This window comes from Aquarana catesbeiana, linkage group LG07 (genome assembly GCF_042186555.1).
Source record: "Aquarana catesbeiana isolate 2022-GZ linkage group LG07, ASM4218655v1, whole genome shotgun sequence".
Lineage (NCBI taxonomy): Eukaryota > Metazoa > Chordata > Amphibia > Anura > Ranidae > Aquarana > Aquarana catesbeiana.
The window spans coordinates 215,174,272-215,196,783 of record NC_133330.1 but is presented as its reverse complement, the minus strand read 5'-3'; the positions used below and the strand labels follow the sequence as shown (position 1 = coordinate 215,196,783).

At 42.4% G+C, this 22,512-nt stretch overlaps 1 long non-coding RNA gene across 1 annotated transcript in view; it reads left to right on the top strand.

Annotated features, from left to right (window-relative positions):
• Positions 1-22,512, top strand: part of LOC141103430 (uncharacterized) — a 343,701-nt gene that overhangs the window by 263,513 nt on the left and 57,676 nt on the right. The window lies entirely within an intron of this gene.

Here is a 22,512-nt window from a genome sequence, read left to right as displayed (position 1 = left end):
TATGCCAAGTACATGGATACCAAACATGACATGCTTTAAAATTGCACACAAACGTGCAGCAATGACAAACTACATACATTTTTAAAAGCCTTTAAAAGCCTTTACAGGCTGCCACTTTAGATTTACAGAGGAGGTCTACTGCTAAAATTACTGCCCTCGATCTGACCTTTGCGGTGATACCTCACATGCATGCTGCAATTGCTGTTTACATATGACACCAGACTGACGCTTGCGTTCGGCTTTGTGTGTGAGCACAGGGGGGGCAGGGGTGCATTTTTTTTTTAATTATTTATTTTGATTGATATTTTATTTTTAAACTGTTCATTTCATGTTTTCCTTAAATCATTTTTATTGTTATCTCAGAGGATGTAAATATCCCATATGATAGCAATAGTTAGTGACAGGTACTCTTTTTTTGAAAAAATTGGGGTCTATTAGACCCTAGATCTCTCCTCTGCCCTCAAAGAATCTGACCACACCAAGATCGGTGTGATAAAATGCTTTGCCAATTTCCCAATGGCACTGTTTATGTCCGGCGAAACCTAAGTCATGAAATGCTTATAGCTTCCGGTTTCTTAGGCCATAGAGATGATTGGAGCGATTCTGGTCTCTGATCAGCTCTATGGTCAGCTGGCGGAACCACCGGCTGCATTCTCAGGTTCCTTGTTGGGACAGGAGAGCCCGAGAAAACCATGGAAGATGGTGGGAGGGGGGAGGACGTTAACATGAAAGCCAACCGCTAGCTGAAAAGAATGATACCAAGATGATACCTAAACCTGCAGGCATCATTCTGGTATAACCACTCAAAGTCCAGCAACATACCAGTACATCTCGGGTCCTTGTTGGGCATATATTGTTATTTTCTTTTTTTCATGCAGCCTGTTGGCTGAACAAAAAAGAGATTGATTGTTGGGTATGCCCACCATTAGATTACCGCCCTTCATTCACCCACTTCTAATGATGAGCATACATGCACCATTTTTTTTTTAACTGTGGTGGTGAAATCACCTCTGACAGCACTGGAGTCGCTGGAGCAAACGCTGTTGCTGTCAAGGTAAATAAACCAGTGCTGCAGCTGAATGGCGTACCTGCTAAGCAAATGATGGTTAACAAACATTACAGTATACTATACCATATAGTGTAATAAATAATTCTGTGCTGCCTGGAACGAAAAGCAGCTGACACAGCAAATCGGGTGTATGCACTAGTAATTAAAACAGAAAAGTGTAGCGCTAATGTGTGAAAACATAAAAATAAGGGGAAATGAAACCCAATAATCAAATATAAGGAATAAGAATAAAAAGCATATACAAAAAAAATATGTATATACAATGAACCCAGTGACAGGTGATCCACATTCAAACAAAAGTCAAATGAAAAATGATGATATTTAAATCAACAAAAATCAAGTGAAAAAATGGTAATAAATAAATCAATAAAAATTGTGATAAAGAGTCTCATATATATAGAAAACTGTGAAAATCCTGATGGTGAACAAATATAAACTTGAAGTGAAGAGAAACCACCACCGAAAATATGGAGGCTTACCGGAATGCTTACCGGAATGTTTGAACCCAAAAGAACATACGTTCGATGGGTCAAACAAGCTTGTGTTGTGGAACAACCACTGTGAATATGGAATCCTCTAAGAACTGTAACAGGAACCCACGACCATCCATGGACTGGTGTATCTCATAAGGTGGTGACCCGGTATGCGTGGATAGCGAATGGGTTAAAAAGGGGAGAACAGAAAGGACCACATAGTATAATTCCATAAAATACACAATGAAAATGTATTTAAAAATTGGAAAAACTCACATTTGAGTAATGTCAATAAATGTATATTTATTGGTTTTCGCAAAGGTTGTAGCGTCTACAAACTATGGTACATTTTCTGGAATTTACGCAGCTTTTAGTTTATGACTGCCTATGTAATTTCTTGAGGTGCTAAAATGGCAGGGCAGTACAAACCCTCCACCAAATGACCCCATTTTGGAAAGTAGACACCCCAAGGAAATTGCTGAGAGGCATGTTGAACCCATTGAATATTTTATTTTTTGTCACGAGTGATTGAAAAATGACAAAAAAAAAATACACAAAGTTGTCACTTAATGATATATTGCTCACATATGCCATGGCTATATGTGGAATTATACCCCAAAATACATTCTGCTGCTTCTCCTGTGTATGAAGATACCACATGTATGGGACGTTTTGGGAGCCTAGCCGCGTACAGGACCCCGAAAACCAAGCACCGCCTTCAGGATTTCTAAGGGCGTAAATTTTTTATTTCACTCCTCACTACCTATCATAGTTTTTAAGGCCATGAAATTCCCAGATAGCACACACCCCCCCCCCCCAAATGACCCAATTTTGAAAAGTAGACACCCAAAACTATTTGCTGAGAGCCATGTTGAATCCATGGAATATTTTATATATTGCCACAAGTTGCGGAAAAATTACATTTTTTTTTTTGCACAAAGTTGTCACTAAATGATATATTGCTTAAACATGCCATTTTTATATGTGGAATTACACCCCAAGATACATTCTGCTGCTTCTCCTGAGTATGGGGATACCACATGTGTGAGACTTTTTGGGAGCCTAGCTGTATACAGGACCCCGAAAACCAAGCACTGCCTTCAGGCTTTCTTACACCTCACTACCTATCACAGTTACGGAGGTCCTGAAATGTCCAGATAGCACAAACACCCCCCAAATGACCCCATTTTGTAAAGTAGACACCCCAAGGTATTTGCTAATGCATTTTTTGGGGGAAAAAACACACTTTTTTAAATTTTAATGCACTAAAACACACTATATTGCCCAAATGTTTGATGGAATAAAAAAGATAATCTTTTACTTATGTACTTATGTACTTATGCCAAGTACATGGATACCAAACATGACATGCTTTAAAATTGCACACAAACGTGCAGCAATGACAAACTACATACATTTTTAAAAGCCTTTAAAAGCCTTTACAGGCTGCCACTTTAGATTTACAGAGGAGGTCTACTGCTAAAATTACTGCCCTCGATCTGACCTTTGCGGTGATACCTCACATGCATGCTGCAATTGCTGTTTACATATGACACCAGACTGACGCTTGCATTCGGCTTTGTGTGTGAGCACAGGGGGGGCAGGGGTGCATTTTTTTTTTAATTATTTATTTTGATTGATATTTTATTTTTAAACTGTTCATTTCATGTTTTCCTTAAATCATTTTTATTGTTATCTCAGGGGATGTAAATATCCCATATGATAGCAATAGTTAGTGACAGGTACTCTTTTTTGAAAAAATTGGGGTCTATTAGACCCTAGATCTCTCCTCTGCCCTCAAAGAATCTGACCACACCAAGATCGGTGTGATAAAATGCTTTGCCAATTTCCCAATGGCACTGTTTATGTCCGGCGAAACCTAAGTCATGAAATGCTTATAGCTTCCGGTTTCTTAGGCCATAGAGATGATTGGAGCGATTCTGGTCTCTGATCAGCTCTATGGTCAGCTGGCGGAACCACCGGCTGCATTCTCAGGTTCCTTGTTGGGACAGGAGAGCCCGAGAAAACCATGGAAGATGGTGGGAGGGGGGAGGACGTTAACATGAAAGCCAACCGCTAGCTGAAAAGAATGATACCAAGATGATACCTAAACCTGCAGGCATCATTCTGGTATAACCACTCAAAGTCCAGCAACATACCAGTACATCTCGGGTCCTTGTTGGGCATATATTGTTGTTTTCTTTTTTTCATGCAGCCTGTGGGCTGAACAAAAAAGAGATTGATTGTTGGGTATGCCCACCATTAGATTACCGCCCTTCATTCACCCACTTCTAATGATGAGCATACATGCACCATTTTTTTTTAACTGTGGTGGTGAAATCACCTCTGACAGCACTGGAGTCGCTGATTTAGGTATCGCGGGAGCAAACGCTGTTGCTGTCAAGGTAAATAAACCAGTGCTGCAGCTGAATGGCGTACCTGCTAAGCAAATGATGGTTAACAAACATTACAGTATACTATACCATATAGTGTAATAAATAATTCTGTGCTGCCTGGAACGAAAAGCAGCTGACACAGCAAATCGGGTGTATGCACTAGTAATTAAAACAGAAAAGTGTAGCGCTAATGTGTGAAAACATAAAAATAAGGGGAAATGAAACCCAATAATCAAATATAAGGAATAAGAATAAAAAGCATATACAAAAAAAATATGTATATACAATGAACCCAGTGACAGGTGATCCACATTCAAACAAAAGTCAAATGAAAAATGATGATATTTAAATCAACAAAAATCAAGTGAAAAAATGGTAATAAATAAATCAATAAAAATTGTGATAAAGAGTCTCATATATATAGAAAACTGTGAAAATCCTGATGGTGAACAAATATAAACTTGAAGTGAAGAGAAACCACCACCGAAAATATGGAGGCTTACCGGAAAGCTTACCGGAATGTTTGAACCCAAAAGAACATACGTTCGATGGGTCAAACAAGCTTGTGTTGTGGAACAACCACTGTGAATATGGAATCCTCTAAGAACTGTAACAGGAACCCACGACCATCCATGGACTGGTGTATCTCATAAGGTGGTGACCCGGTATGCGTGGATAGCGAATGGGTTAAAAAGGGGAGAACAGAAAGGACCACATAGTATAATTCCATAAAATACACAATGAAAATGTATTTAAAAATTGGAAAAACTCACATTTGAGTAATGTCAATAAATGTATATTTATTGGTTTTCGCAAAGGTTGTAGCGTCTACAAACTATGGTACATTTTCTGGAATTTACGCAGCTTTTAGTTTATGACTGCCTATGTAATTTCTTGAGGTGCTAAAATGGCAGGGCAGTACAAACCCTCCACCAAATGACCCCATTTTGGAAAGTAGACACCCCAAGGAAATTGCTGAGAGGCATGTTGAACCCATTGAATATTTTATTTTTTGTCACGAGTGATTGAAAAATGACAAAAAAAAAATACACAAAGTTGTCACTTAATGATATATTGCTCACATATGCCATGGCTATATGTGGAATTATACCCCAAAATACATTCTGCTGTTTCTCCTGTGTATGAAGATACCACATGTATGGGACGTTTTGGGAGCCTAGCCGCGTACAGGACCCCGAAAACCAAGCACCGCCTTCAGGATTTCTAAGGGCGTAAATTTTTTATTTCACTCCTCACTACCTATCATAGTTTTTAAGGCCATGAAATTCCCAGATAGCACACCCCCCCCCCCCCCCAAATGACCCAATTTTGAAAAGTAGACACCCAAAACTATTTGCTGAGAGCCATGTTGAATCCATGGAATATTTTATATATTGCCACAAGTTGCGGAAAAATTACATTTTTTTTTTTTTTTTGCACAAAGTTGTCACTAAATGATATATTGCTTAAACATGCCATTTTTATATGTGGAATTACACCCCAAGATACATTCTGCTGCTTCTCCTGAGTATGGGGATACCACATGTGTGAGACTTTTTGGGAGCCTAGCTGTATACAGGACCCCGAAAACCAAGCACTGCCTTCAGGCTTTCTTACACCTCACTACCTATCACAGTTACGGAGGTCCTGAAATGTCCAGATAGCACAAACACCCCCCAAATGACCCCATTTTGTAAAGTAGACACCCCAAGGTATTTGCTAATGCATTTTTTGGGGGAAAAAACACACTTTTTAAAATTTTAATGCACTAAAACACACTATATTGCCCAAATGTTTGATGGAATAAAAAAGATAATCTTTTACTTATGTACTTATGTACTTATGCCAAGTACATGGATACCAAACATGACATGCTTTAAAATTGCACACAAACGTGCAGCAATGACAAACTACATACATTTTTAAAAGCCTTTAAAAGCCTTTACAGGCTGCCACTTTAGATTTACAGAGGAGGTCTACTGCTAAAATTACTGCCCTCGATCTGACCTTTGCGGTGATACCTCACATGCATGCTGCAATTGCTGTTTACATATGACACCAGACTGACGCTTGCGTTCGGCTTTGTGTGTGAGCACAGGGGGGGCAGGGGTGCATTTTTTTTTTAATTATTTATTTTGATTGATATTTTATTTTTAAACTGTTCATTTCATGTTTTCCTTAAATCATTTTTATTGTTATCTCAGAGGATGTAAATATCCCATATGATAGCAATAGTTAGTGACAGGTACTCTTTTTTTGAAAAAATTGGGGTCTATTAGACCCTAGATCTCTCCTCTGCCCTCAAAGAATCTGACCACACCAAGATCGGTGTGATAAAATGCTTTGCCAATTTCCCAATGGCACTGTTTATGTCCGGCGAAACCTAAGTCATGAAATGCTTATAGCTTCCGGTTTCTTAGGCCATAGAGATGATTGGAGCGATTCTGGTCTCTGATCAGCTCTATGGTCAGCTGGCGGAACCACCGGCTGCATTCTCAGGTTCCTTGTTGGGACAGGAGAGCCCGAGAAAACCATGGAAGATGGTGGGAGGGGGGAGGACGTTAACATGAAAGCCAACCGCTAGCTGAAAAGAATGATACCAAGATGATACCTAAACCTGCAGGCATCATTCTGGTATAACCACTCAAAGTCCAGCAACATACCAGTACATCTCGGGTCCTTGTTGGGCATATATTGTTATTTTCTTTTTTTCATGCAGCCTGTTGGCTGAACAAAAAAGAGATTGATTGTTGGGTATGCCCACCATTAGATTACCGCCCTTCATTCACCCACTTCTAATGATGAGCATACATGCACCATTTTTTTTTTAACTGTGGTGGTGAAATCACCTCTGACAGCACTGGAGTCGCTGATTTAGGTATCGCGGGAGCAAACGCTGTTGCTGTCAAGGTAAATAAACCAGTGCTGCAGCTGAATGGCGTACCTGCTAAGCAAATGATGGTTAACAAACATTACAGTATACTATACCATATAGTGTAATAAATAATTCTGTGCTGCCTGGAACGAAAAGCAGCTGACACAGCAAATCGGGTGTATGCACTAGTAATTAAAACAGAAAAGTGTAGCGCTAATGTGTGAAAACATAAAAATAAGGGGAAATGAAACCCAATAATCAAATATAAGGAATAAGAATAAAAAGCATATACAAAAAAAATATGTATATACAATGAACCCAGTGACAGGTGATCCACATTCAAACAAAAGTCAAATGAAAAATGATGATATTTAAATCAACAAAAATCAAGTGAAAAAATGGTAATAAATAAATCAATAAAAATTGTGATAAAGAGTCTCATATATATAGAAAACTGTGAAAATCCTGATGGTGAACAAATATAAACTTGAAGTGAAGAGAAACCACCACCGAAAATATGGAGGCTTACCGGAATGCTTACCGGAATGTTTGAACCCAAAAGAACATACGTTCGATGGGTCAAACAAGCTTGTGTTGTGGAACAACCACTGTGAATATGGAATCCTCTAAGAACTGTAACAGGAACCCACGACCATCCATGGACTGGTGTATCTCATAAGGTGGTGACCCGGTATGCGTGGATAGCGAATGGGTTAAAAAGGGGAGAACAGAAAGGACCACATAGTATAATTCCATAAAATACACAATGAAAATGTATTTAAAAATTGGAAAAACTCACATTTGAGTAATGTCAATAAATGTATATTTATTGGTTTTCGCAAAGGTTGTAGCGTCTACAAACTATGGTACATTTTCTGGAATTTACGCAGCTTTTAGTTTATGACTGCCTATGTAATTTCTTGAGGTGCTAAAATGGCAGGGCAGTACAAACCCTCCACCAAATGACCCCATTTTGGAAAGTAGACACCCCAAGGAAATTGCTGAGAGGCATGTTGAACCCATTGAATATTTTATTTTTTGTCACGAGTGATTGAAAAATGACAAAAAAAAAATACACAAAGTTGTCACTTAATGATATATTGCTCACATATGCCATGGCTATATGTGGAATTATACCCCAAAATACATTCTGCTGCTTCTCCTGTGTATGAAGATACCACATGTATGGGACGTTTTGGGAGCCTAGCCGCGTACAGGACCCCGAAAACCAAGCACCGCCTTCAGGATTTCTAAGGGCGTAAATTTTTTATTTCACTCCTCACTACCTATCATAGTTTTTAAGGCCATGAAATTCCCAGATAGCACACCCCCCCCCCCCCCAAATGACCCAATTTTGAAAAGTAGACACCCAAAACTATTTGCTGAGAGCCATGTTGAATCCATGGAATATTTTATATATTGCCACAAGTTGCGGAAAAATTACATTTTTTTTTTTTTTTTGCACAAAGTTGTCACTAAATGATATATTGCTTAAACATGCCATTTTTATATGTGGAATTACACCCCAAGATACATTCTGCTGCTTCTCCTGAGTATGGGGATACCACATGTGTGAGACTTTTTGGGAGCCTAGCTGTATACAGGACCCCGAAAACCAAGCACTGCCTTCAGGCTTTCTTACACCTCACTACCTATCACAGTTACGGAGGTCCTGAAATGTCCAGATAGCACAAACACCCCCCAAATGACCCCATTTTGTAAAGTAGACACCCCAAGGTATTTGCTAATGCATTTTTTGGGGGAAAAAACACACTTTTTTAAATTTTAATGCACTAAAACACACTATATTGCCCAAATGTTTGATGGAATAAAAAAGATAATCTTTTACTTATGTACTTATGCCAAGTACATGGATACCAAACATGACATGCTTTAAAATTGCACACAAACGTGCAGCAATGACAAACTACATACATTTTTAAAAGCCTTTAAAAGCCTTTACAGGCTGCCACTTTAGATTTACAGAGGAGGTCTACTGCTAAAATTACTGCCCTCGATCTGACCTTTGCGGTGATACCTCACATGCATGCTGCAATTGCTGTTTACATATGACACCAGACTGACGCTTGCGTTCGGCTTTGTGTGTGAGCACAGGGGGGGCAGGGGTGCATTTTTTTTTAAATTATTTATTTTGATTGATATTTTATTTTTAAACTGTTCATTTCATGTTTTCCTTAAATCATTTTTATTGTTATCTCAGGGGATGTAAATATCCCATATGATAGCAATAGTTAGTGACAGGTACTCTTTTTTGAAAAAATTGGGGTCTATTAGACCCTAGATCTCTCCTCTGCCCTCAAAGAATCTGACCACACCAAGATCGGTGTGATAAAATGCTTTGCCAATTTCCCAATGGCACTGTTTATGTCCGGCGAAACCTAAGTCATGAAATGCTTATAGCTTCCGGTTTCTTAGGCCATAGAGATGATTGGAGCGATTCTGGTCTCTGATCAGCTCTATGGTCAGCTGGCGGAACCACCGGCTGCATTCTCAGGTTCCTTGTTGGGACAGGAGAGCCCGAGAAAACCATGGAAGATGGTGGGAGGGGGGAGGACGTTAACATGAAAGCCAACCGCTAGCTGAAAAGAATGATACCAAGATGATACCTAAACCTGCAGGCATCATTCTGGTATAACCACTCAAAGTCCAGCAACATACCAGTACATCTCGGGTCCTTGTTGGGCATATATTGTTATTTTCTTTTTTTCATGCAGCCTGTGGGCTGAACAAAAAAGAGATTGATTGTTGGGTATGCCCACCATTAGATTACCGCCCTTCATTCACCCACTTCTAATGATGAGCATACATGCACCATTTTTTTTTTAACTGTGGTGGTGAAATCACCTCTGACAGCACTGGAGTCGCTGATTTAGGTATCGCGGGAGCAAACGCTGTTGCTGTCAAGGTAAATAAACCAGTGCTGCAGCTGAATGGCGTACCTGCTAAGCAAATGATGGTTAACAAACATTACAGTATACTATACCATATAGTGTAATAAATAATTCTGTGCTGCCTGGAACGAAAAGCAGCTGACACAGCAAATCGGGTGTATGCACTAGTAATTAAAACAGAAAAGTGTAGCGCTAATGTGTGAAAACATAAAAATAAGGGGAAATGAAACCCAATAATCAAATATAAGGAATAAGAATAAAAAGCATATACAAAAAAAATATGTATATACAATGAACCCAGTGACAGGTGATCCACATTCAAACAAAAGTCAAATGAAAAATGATGATATTTAAATCAACAAAAATCAAGTGAAAAAATGGTAATAAATAAATCAATAAAAATTGTGATAAAGAGTCTCATATATATAGAAAACTGTGAAAATCCTGATGGTGAACAAATATAAACTTGAAGTGAAGAGAAACCACCACCGAAAATATGGAGGCTTACCGGAATGCTTACCGGAATGTTTGAACCCAAAAGAACATACGTTCGATGGGTCAAACAAGCTTGTGTTGTGGAACAACCACTGTGAATATGGAATCCTCTAAGAACTGTAACAGGAACCCAAGACCATCCATGGACTGGTGTATCTCATAAGGTGGTGACCCGGTATGCGTGGATAGCGAATGGGTTAAAAAGGGGAGAACAGAAAGGACCACATAGTATAATTCCATAAAATACACAATGAAAATGTATTTAAAAATTGGAAAAACTCACATTTGAGTAAATAAAACAGCGCTTTTGTTGTATAAAATGGCGGCAATGGAGTCCTATCCGACGCGTTTCAACTCCTTAGACATCGTTGGTTGAAGTGGTTTACAAGGGGCCAAATTTTGTAGAGCCGATCAAATCCAGGGTCACCCCAAGGATAACAGAGTTCATTATCATTGAAGTGCATGAACCGCAAGATCTGCTCGTATCATGTCCAAGTCATGGAGGCAGAGAACACGGGCATATGGTGAAGTGGGTCAGTGGACCACTAAGACCGCAACTCACTCTTTTTAGTTATGCCCATGATGAGGGATAGGCCCAGGAAGGTCTTAAATTCGGAGACCGTAATAGGTCTCCAATCTCTGGCAAGGGTCAACTGGGGATTAGCGGCGATGAATTGACCAGCATACAAATCGCTTTGGTCCACAATAGATCTATAGAGATCTTCGGTTGAAAACAGCGAATAAAAATCAAGTGACGTAAGATTAACTGTTTCCACCTGAATTCCGGGTTGGCCAGTGAATGGGGGAAGTACGGGTGCTGCAGAAGTGGTGGGCTCCCAATTAGGATTGGCAAATTTAGCAGGAAGGGCACTATGGGCTCAACGGGCCTGTGATTATCTTCTTCTTGGTGGCAGGCTGGAAGCGTGACACTACTCATGCTAGCCACCTCGCCAACTTGAACTGCACTTATGGGACTCGCCACATCACCAAGTGTTACTACAGTGCTGGATGTATGACCAGGATGTACTAGGCCGCTGGTGCTTGCCAGTTCACCAGAAGGATGAGTACTGGCTCTCTGCTCCATATAACAGCCCTGCGGTTCTTGCACCTCAACGACAGCAGAACGGGGTCTGGTACGCCTGACCTTGGCAGGGACCACAACTCCGTTATCAGATCTATCTGTCAGGTTGCCGCTGCTGTCTACAGGTTCGTATTCTGAGCCTGATTTTGACAGATGAGTGACTTCCTCTTCACTATCTGTCAGATTCAGGCCTGACTCTGTGAACGCTGCAGTTATGTGTGTTGTGTTTTGTAAGTGACAGTGACCGATTGTTACTGCACTTGGCTGGGCTGGGCGGAGGGGCTAAATGCAGGTGCTAGCAGGTATCTGGGCTGTTTTGGGAACCCTAAACTGCTGGGGACGCTAGTATAGATCTGATCAGATCAGATATCGATTCGTTCAGACACTATACTACTAAGGGAGGTGTATGGTGCGTGCGTGGGTGTTAGCGCTACTGGCACTTAATCTGACGCTGCCTGGGGCGACGCAGACCCTGACTGATGCTAAAACCATCATATCACCCACCGGATAATCAGGGGGTTAAACCTCTATTTAGGTAAAATACGGCAGGTGCCCTGATGCTATAAAAATTAAACTAGCTAACCTGCGTCACCCGTGACACTTATACAGTGATCACTGGTGACAGGGGGTGACCAAGGGGTTAAACCTTTACTGGGGGGGTTAGGGGGGTCCCTAGACCTATCTGGGCCTAATACTGCACTGGGTGACACAGTGACAGGAGGTGAAGGGGTTAACTGGGGGGGTGATCGGGGGTGGCAAGTGTACCTACGTGGACTGGTGTCAGTGTAGTGTTGGCGCACTTACTCTGGGATGTCTTCTCTCCTCGGTCTGGAACGAAAAGACCTACACGAGGAGAGATGATATCACTTCCCCTGCTGTGTTTACACTTACACATGCAGGGGAAGGATCTCATTCGCCAGGACCGATCACCAGGTCCAGGCCAGATACAACTGAAGAGAAGAGAAGAGGAGGATTGGGGCTGCTCTGTGCAAAACCACTGCACAGAGCAGGTAAGTATAACATGTTTGTTATTCTTTTAAAACAAAATCTGCCTTTAACCGGCTCTGGACCAGCCACCGCAGTTATACTGCGGCAGGTTGGTCCGGCTGTGCGAAGCATCATAGTTATACGTCGCGCGCATGCGCCCCCTCGGCGGCCGCGATGATTGGATTCGATCCAGACCTCATCTCACCAGGGCCGGTGCAAGGATTTTTGACAAGTGAAGTGTTGCCAGTGTTAAATGGTTTGATTCAAACCTCTAACTGCTACATCTGCAAGACAGCGCATTCTTTTGAAAAACAACAGACTTATTAGCAGGATCACCAGGTGAATATAAAAGAGAAAACCTAAAAACAAAAAAAAAAACTAATGCAGCCACCCATCTAAGAATTGGTAAGCTGCAGTATAATAAATATTTTGCTTTGCTTTAATACCACTTTAAGAGGATAAAGTTAATCAAGTAATTCTGTTAAACATCAATGTATAGTCAGATGACAGTATGGGAGGAGTTAAAACAGGAGATAAACAGAAAGGAGTAAAGCTACTTTCAGTGCTGGCAAGTAAAGAGAGAGGAGGGGAGATCAGGGAGAGAGAGGGGGGATCAGGGAGAGAGAGGGGGGGGATCAGGGAGAGAGAGGGGGGGATCAGGGAGAGAGAGGGGGGATCAGGGAGAGAGAGAGGGGGGTCAGGAAGAGAGAGAGGGGGGCATCAGGGAGAGAGAGAGAGAGAGAGAGAGGGGATCATGGAGAGAGAGAGAGGGGGATCATGGAGAGAGAGGGGGGGGATCATGGAGAGAGAGAGGGGGGATTAGGGAGAGAGAGGGGGGATCAGGGAGAGAGAGAGGGGGGGATCAGGGAGAGAGAGGGGGGATCAGGGAGAGAGGGGGGATCAGGGAGAGAGAGAGAGAGGGGGGGTCAGGGAGAGAGAGGGGGATCAGGGAGAGCTAGAGAGGGGGGAGTCAGGGAGAGAGAGGGGGGAGTCAGGGAGAGAGGGGGGATCAGGGAGAGAGAGGGGGGGATCAGGGAGAGAGAGAGAGGGGGGATCAGGGAGAGAGAGAGAGGGGGGATCAGGGAGAGAGAGAGGGGGGGATCAGGGAGAGAGGGGGGATCAGGGGGAGAGAGAGAGAGAGAGAGAGAGAGGGGGGGTCAAGGAAAGAGAGGGGGGATCAGGGAGAGAGAGGGGGGATCAGGGAGAGCGAGAGAGGGGGAGTCAGGGAGAGAGAGGGGGGGAGTCAGGGAGAGGGGGGGATCAGGGAGAGAGAGGGGTGTAACGAGCCCCTTACTTGCTCGGTTCCACTCTCCCGACACTGTTCTGCAGCTATAGAATCAGATTGCAGATCGCAACATCTGATTGTTCGGTCATCCAATGCTCCAGGATTAGAACGACAGCTATGTGTCGTTCTAACCCAGTTGTAATAGCTCAGAACAAACACCAGGCAGGCTGTATGTAAGTTCAACCAGGAATCTCTTTTATTGGAAAATACAGGCCCTTTTATACACTAAAAGTGGAGGTGCATACCTCCGGCTCATATTACTCTGAACATACACCTGTGACCAAAAACCTAATTAACATGGGCTAATTAACTAATCCCTTTAGACAGCCTAGATGACTCAGACATGACCTTTAGGCCAGACTGGCCGTCTTGTAGTTCAGAAAACACAATCAACATAGACTCTTCTTCACACAATAGCAGAGTTAATTAACACAAACAAAAATGGGGATCTAATGACTCTTAGATCCCATACTAGACTTATTTACAATACACATTTTAGCAGACAACAGACAGACAGGTGTTGGAATTTACATCAGCATCTCCTAACAGTATCTGTCCCAGCATTATGAATCAGCCACTATTTCTAATATGGCAAATCCAGGGTCCCCAGAGTCTGTGTGTCCTGGGGGACCAGGACCCAAATCCACAGTAATACCGCCTCAAGGGTCCCCAGGCATACAGCTCACAAAGAGCACCGTTCCCCCAAATGCCAGGGCCCACGATCGATCAGCAAGAGGCTAGCATACAGTCCCCTCCAAAACTCTCTCTCCCGGCTAGGTCTGTCACAAGGGGGGATCAGGGAGAGAGAGGGGGGGATCAGGGAGAGAGGGGGGTCAGGGAGAGGAGGAGGGATCAGGGAGAGAGAGAGGGGGGATCAGGGAGAAGAGGGGGGATCAGGGAGAGAGAGGGGGGTCAGAGAGAGGGGGGGTCAGGGAGAGGAGGGGGGATCAGGGAGAGAGAGGGGGGAACAGGGAGAGGGGGGGCAGGGAGAGAGAGAGAAGGGAGCAGTCTGGTCAGTGAAAGAGCTCACTCACTTGGAATGGTCCCCAGGGGCTCACTCACTGGTTCATTCAGCAGTTTTTCGGTGTGGCTTTTGGCTGCTTGTTTTTAATCTTCCCGCCCACCTCCTCTTCACAGAAGGAGCGCACAGGAGGGGCGGGACTTGGAAAAGTGTGTAGCTTTTCAGGGCAGACATGCTGGAGGTGGATTGGACGGAGCGAACAGGAGGGCGGGACTCGGGAGAAATGTGTAGCTGATGTGACATCATGATTTAGAGCAGAGAGGGGGGATTTCTGGACACACATCAGAGCGGAGACATGATGTCAGAGCGGAGAGCGTGGGGAGGGGGGTGCGGTGTTGCTTGACACATGTGCGGGAGTAGAATAACAAGTGGCCGGGCGCCCTAAGCGGTTGCCTAGTCTGCCTAGTGGTAGCACTGGCCCTGCATCTCACTATCATTCTGCTGTCTCTTCCTATCAGCAGGCTCCTAGCACCGCTGCACAACTGATTTGTTTATTGTTCTGCTTTTCCCTACCCTAGTTTGAGCTGTGCTGTACAAGAACTACAAGAGTCTGATTACAAGTGAAATCCAGATAGTTCCACTCATTGGATTTAATCAGATACATATATTGGTGTATTAATTAATACAGGGCTGTATAAATGTGTGCCTTTCATATCTGCATATAGTTGAAATTCAGGGGAAACTAAGCTACAAAGTTTCCATTATACGAAAGCTGAAGTCAGATCTCAGGACCATCACTAGTCACAGATCCTCCTCTGTTTAGCATTTGCTTAGCTGTCTTTGCTATATAGATGAATTGACCTCTGAGCTTCTGTCATAGATGGAAATTACCTCATTGTGCATACTGCAGTCAAAAATCCCAGTTTCCCCTCAGCTAAAATATAGCTTATAACAGTTGAGGCTTGTAGTTCTACGTTAAAGTTTAAAAAACTAGAATGTAATGCAGATTGTTTAATCATTGTGTGTGATTAATAATTTTGTCATAATAGAAAATAGCATAATGGTTATTATTATTTCTACTCCAAAAAAAATCTTGCTATGGGGCCCCGTGATTTGTAGGTACTCTCCTGACTACTGGCTGAGGTTTGTCAAATTTGGTGTGGTAGGGAATATGTTCGTTTCAAATTACTATTACTGCAAAGGCTTATTTGCTTTCAGATTTGTACAGCCAACAAAAAGCAGCAGTACCTTTGTCCTAAGAGCCATACATTAAAGTGGTTCTAAAGGCTTCAGTGTGCAGCTCCCTCTGCAGCCCCCCTTATACTCACCTGAGCCCAATCCCGATCAACCAATGTGCATGAGGACAGAAGCTCTCCTGAGTCTCTGCCGCCTCATAATCTGCCCATGGTTTTTAAAAAAACATTTCAAAAGAGAGATTGCGACTTTTAAATTCTGAATCACCAGAACGAGTGCACCATTATGAGTTACATTTTCTCACTACAATCCTCTTCTTCCTCTCTACTGATCTTTGCTTGGTGGGTTTCTTTTTAAAAGCACTTTGTACTTCAGAAGGCTTGCCATATACACAACGTGCTTTTTTTCTATGTTTCATCTGCTATTATTTGCATCTTGATTTTGAATGATGGATTGATTGCATTTGATGATATTATCCTTCACCAATTTGTGAGCTTTTAGTCATATACTTTTACTGAACAATAGTTCTGTAAAAAAAATATTCCGTGCATCACACGAACATAAGGTTGCATCCTGGACAGTCTGAGACCTCCCTCCTGGAATGAAATCTAACCCATTTAAAAGGAATAACTGAAGAAACATACAGCAGAACCACCTAGATACAGTTTGAATACCCTTGGAGAATGTATACAGTATGTAACATTTTTAAATTCCTTTTATTTCTTATGGAATTCATATTCAACTGTAGTTCATAACAGTTTGTCACAATCATAAAACAAAATATAACAACAAGTAAACAAATTAAATGACCCCTGTTCAATAGTCTGCCTACCCTTAGTTCCTGATACTGTGTATTGCCCCCTTTAGCATCAATGACAGTGTGCAGTCTTTTGTAATAGTTCTCTATGGGACCCCTGATTCTTGCAGGTGGTATAGCGGCCCATTCATATTGGCTAAATGCCTCCAGGTCATGCAAAGTCTTTGTGTCAGAGAACTGCTGTGACAGGTTGGGTGCCGCATACTATTGCCCATAGAATTGTGCACAGGCGAACAAATATTCACAAGAATGCGAACGCAAATGCCCTGACTCCTGTTCAGCGCTGACTGGTCTTCAGCTGTTTCCTTGTGCCCTGCTTGAATCCTGCTTGATATTTGTTTCTGAACTGGCTTGCCATTGACCTGACCTTGGATTCTGTTTATGCTTTTGATCATTGGTTCCTGACTTTGGCTTACTCCTGACCTTGCTTTTGCTTGATGCCTTGGTACCTCACTGCCCACTCGTTGCTGACTCCGGCTACCCTTCTGACTATGCTTCTGTCTCCTGTTTGGCTTCACATTACCTCTGAGTGCCTGAGTTGGCTGCCCCTCATCCCAGCCCTGGTGGACACAGTGTGCTCCTGTCTCAAGCCTACAGGGAGCTCCGGCAAGCCATGCACCCTGAACCTGAAAGCCTGACGGCGAGCCCCTTTAACCTTGGCTGATTTATCCAGAATTATCGCAGTTCCTGACCTAATGTTCTGCCTGACTCACCAATGCTACAACTCCGGTCACAATCTCTGCAATCAACACCTACAGGCACTCATGTCCCTTGGCACGATCTGTTCCACTCTCAGTGGGGCCTGGGCTGGAGATAGTAGTGAGACCGGTCATCCTTTTAGTCTTCTGTCAGGTACGTGACACTTTGGCCATCTTGCATTAACCACACATTTGAGACCTCCCCAGAGTTGCTCAATGATATTAGGGTCAGGAGACTGGGATGGCCACTCCAGAACTTAAGCTTTTTCTGCTGGAACCACTGGAGGGTCAACTTGGCCTTGTGCTTAGGTTCATCATTGTGCTGCAAAGTCCAAGAGTGCCCCAGTGTCTGCAGCTTTCATGCAGAATAATGCAAATTGTTTGCCAGTATTTTCTGATAACATACTGCACTTAACTTGCCATCAATTTTCACAAAATTCCCCATGCCTTTAGAGCTCATACATCCCCAAACATCAGTGAGCCACCACCATACTTCACAGTGGGGGTGGTATTCTTGTCGCTATAGACCTTGTTGACCCATCTCTAAATACAGCGCTTACAGTTGTACTTATAAAGCTCTATTTTGGTCTTGTCACTCCAGATTACAGTGTGCCAGAAGCTGTGAGGCATGTCAAGGTGTTGTTGGGCATATTGTAATTGGGTTTTTAGTGGCATTGGCACAGTAAAAGCTTCTTTCTGGCAACTCGACTATGCAGCTAATTTTTGTTGTGGTATTGTGCTCCTTCAAACAAATACACCATTTTTTCCAGAGCAGCCTGTATTTCTCCTGAGGTTACCTGTGAGTTTTTCTTTGTATCCCGAACCATTCTTCTGGCAATTGTGGCTGCATTCTTCCTTAGTCTCCCTGACCTTGATTTGGTATCAACAGAGCCCCAAATTTTCAATTTCTTAATAAGTGTTTGAACAATATTGACTGGCATATTCAAGGCTTTGGATATCTTTTTATATCCTTTTTCTTCTTTATAAAGTTCCATTACCTTGTTATACAGGTCTTTTGATAGTTCTTTACTGTTGTCCATGGCACAGTATCTAGCCTGTTCAGTGCATACATGTGAGAGCTAAAAACTTATTGACTATTTAAACACAGACACTAATTGCAATTTAAAAAGCCAGAGATGTGGGAAATTAACATTTACTTGCCGTTTTAACCTATGTGTGTCACCTTGTGTGTCTGTACCAAAGCCAAACATTCCCAGGTATGTAAATTTTCGATCAGTGCCATTTGGGTTATCATTATGATTTAAAAAGGAGCAAAACGCTAGGTGATTTTTGGCATGATCAGTCACATTTTCAATATTGATGCCAACATTCATGATTTATGCCAGGGTATGCAAACTTTTGAGCACAACTGTATGTACAACACTGCTTGATCAAGCAAGTACCGAAGGCAGAGTCACACAGTATATAAAAGAAGCAAAAATATGTTTGGCGCAGGATCATCAATGCAAGATTGCACATCAAGAGATTAGAAAAAAACAGTTGAGCTCATATTTTCACCTTCTAGTGCCCTTCAATGTGACAACTTGTTTTATAAAGTTGAATAGTTGTGGTAAAGCAATAATGTCATGATATTAAGGCTGAATATTTCTTTTTCATAGCAGTGATGTCACACAGTGTGCACCATCTGTATCATAACACTGCCCTAATTAAGAAAAACTATACTTTCCTTTTAGTATTGCGCTGAATAAGAAAGTGTTTTTTTTCCTCCCCGCACTCCCCATGCCCTTCCCCCCTTCCCTGCTTTCTTCTTCCACCCCCACTAATCTTAATCACCTAAGACTCTTTTGATATCAGTCACACCTCTAAATCCATAACCCTCCAACATCTTGCAGTATTGGTTTGGCCTTCTGGTTTGGCCATTCAGGTCACGTGTGAGTCTAGAGGGACAGACAGTGATAATGATAGAAATCCTAATACACGTAGAAGCGTTGTATTATAACAAACCCAGTGTAACCAGCCCATGAGCAATATCTTGCCTGAAATTATAAACTACTATCGAAATCATAGATTCAAAAATACCCCACCAACTATATCACATAACACAAGACATATTAGTAATGTATGAGCAATTGTCTTATTCTCCGCTATGACTTATAGGCTCTATGTTGTGTTATATTTAGTTGTATACGATTTGCTAGACCATATAACTAAGATAATGTTTTCCTAAGTCTGGACTATGTACTGTTCCCTTTATCTTTGTTCAATAAACTTTGGTTTGGAACAAAAAAAAAGGAAAGTGTACTAGCACTACATTAGGCCAAAAATGTCATAGGTGCAAGGATTTTCTCACCTAATAGCTCCCGGCAATGATAAACATGGGTTCCCCTTTGGATGCTGTCAGGTAACCAGAGATCATCCAGAACTTATGGAGCTATTCATTATTTTAGAGCATGGGTTACCCATTTAGAAGGGGGCATACCACTTCTATCTCTTTACTGAACCAGCCGAGATATCTCATATTAGCCCCATTTGCAAGTTAAACCTGTGTTGATGGAGGAAAAGATATAATAGCTATAGAAGTACCTGAAAGAGATAAATGACAGGACTGTTGAAACACACTAACTGGAAATAATAAAGAGTGTTGTGGTATTCTTCAATACCACGTACAGCTTAAGTGCATCTCCCAAGCATGTTATTTAGAGGATTGGTGTTTATTTTTTGTTTACAAAAGCTTTATTGAAAAGGTTTCAATCAGTTACATTGAGAGATATTACAGCAACATATATCCACATTGGTAGCAGCCTACTTAATCACGAATACTGTAAATAGTAGAAATCTGCAAAATAGAATGCTGAAATTCAAAAATTACATAGGGAGCACCTGTAGTTTTCAAGTTCTTGAGATGCTGTAAATATATTGTGTATCATAGAACAATGAAAGAAAACAACATAAAAAAAAGGCACAAAAAGAAATAACTAGAACAACTTTTGAAATGAAATTACATACTGCTTCTGGTGCGACTGGTATCACATCTAATTAGTTCCCTAAGGTCATGATGTGAGGGTATCTAAATTATAAGGTAGAATATCAATGAACTGGATCTTCTGTTTGGGTCTAAACTGTGTAATGGAACCCATGGGAATAACCATCGCCCCGAGCCAGCTAAGGAGCTGGCCAGGAGTTCCATTTTCTATCAAATATTCCCATAGCATCCCGCAGCATGTGGTGAATACGTTCCATCAATTTTATCGATTCCATGCGAGTAAGAACCTGGGACCTTGGGGACTGTGGGTTTACGCCAATTCAAGGCTATTGCCCACTGTATAGCGCTAAATAGTGTGTGGATCAGTTTTTGTTCTGAGGGAGTTGCCAGCGGGAGGTCAGCAAACAGAATGCACATCTGATATGTCAAGGTAATGGCAGACCCAGTTATTTGTAGTATTTTTGAAGCAGTCTGCTGCCAGAGAGACTCCAGAACCCTACAGCTACAAAAAGTGTGGAGAAGAGTACCCCTCTCTCCACAGTCCCTGAAGCATCTGTCTGTGATTGTTGGGAACATTCTATGAATTCTAGACGGTGTGTAATACCATCTAGTATGCAGTTTTAGTACCGTTTCTTTAATGGCCACTGAACGGGTGCATTTATGCATATTGGAGACCATATCGTTCCAGTCCTCTACCGAGAACTCCTGGCCTACCTCAGACTCCCAGCCCAACATTGCTTGAGATTTAGCTTCAGTGCGATGGTCATTGAGGTACCTATACAATGTAGAGATCGTCCCTCTATCCCTGGACCCTTCCCGGCACAGACCCTCAAAGGGTGTACCAACTTCAGCTCCCAACTGGGAAATAGCTGTTTGGAAGAAATGGCGAACCTGTAAATATTTGAATAGATCCGAGTTGGGTATGGCAAAGTTTTGGGTTAGATGTTCAAAAGAACAGAAAGTGTTACCTTGTAGCAAAGAATGCTGCGTCACCAAACCTTGTAAGGACCAGTATGCGAAATCTATTTCAGCATGGAATGCTGCAGGGAATTCAGGGTCACCCAAAAATGATGCCAGACGAGGGGGCTTATTACGAAGCTCGAATTTATCTTTATATAAGGTCCAGAGATATAGGGACTGCCCAACTATTTCGTTGAGCTGAGAGATAAGTCTGTAGTTCACTGCTTTTGTCTATAGAAGGCCTGGGAGATAATAGGGTCTAACTGAAGCTCTCTTGAATTGTAACCATGGTATATGAGCCTGGGTGATGTGCCATTGGGCCAGTTGTACCATTCTAGCTGATAGGTAATACCTCCATATGTCAGGGCATCCCATTCCCCCTCTATCACGGGACCTAAACATCAAGGATCTGCCCATGCGTGGGTGTTTGCCCTGCCAGATAAAATGCAACAAGGCCTTCTGAATGGTTTGGATAGTAGATCTAGGAACATACAGAGGCAGGGCCCTGAAGTAAAATAGTAATTTTGGGAGGGCCGACATTTTAACCGCTTGTATGCGGCCTAAAAATGAGATATGGTATAGGGACCATTGGGCCAGTAATTTAGTAATATTTGAGAATGCCTGGGGGTAGTTTAGAGTGTATATTTTTTTAAGGGAAGGTGCTAAACGTATGCCCAGGTATTGTAGCGACTCCATACTCCAGGAGATATCAAAGCTGCTTTTTAGGGAAGATATCAAGGAAAGTGATAAGTTAATGGGCATAGCCACACATTTGGAGGGGTTGACACCCAGGCCTGATACCCTGGCAAAGCTGTCTAATGCTGAAAATAGATTGGGCAATGAGATTAAGGGATCAGATAGAAACATCAGGACATCATCTGCGTAGAGACTCTGCTTGATTTCTTGACTATTACTAATATATCTGTCACGGCTAATACTCACCGAGGCCAAGATGCCGAGAGCGGCTCGCCCTTACGACCACACGCACCCGAACCCGAACCCCCGGAGGTGATACAGGGAATCGGGGGCACGTGGAGGCAGGGGCTTCCGGTAACTGCAGGATATCAGGAAGGCCGGCTAGAAGTCCTAGTTGGTCTTGGAGAACACCATGGGATGCCGAGCAGGACCGGGGAACTGAGAGCAGGAAGTCCGTAAAGCAGGCCGAGGTCAGAACCGGGGTATCAGGCAGATCAAAGTCTGTTAAGCAGGCAGAGGTCAGAGTATCAGGCAAGCAGAGTAATCTTTAAACAAGCAGAGGTCAGGGTATCAGGCAGGCAGAGTAATCCTTTAACAAGCAGAGGTCAGGGTATCAGGCAGGCAGAGTAATCCTTTAACAAGCAGAGGTCAGGGTATCAGGCAGGCAGA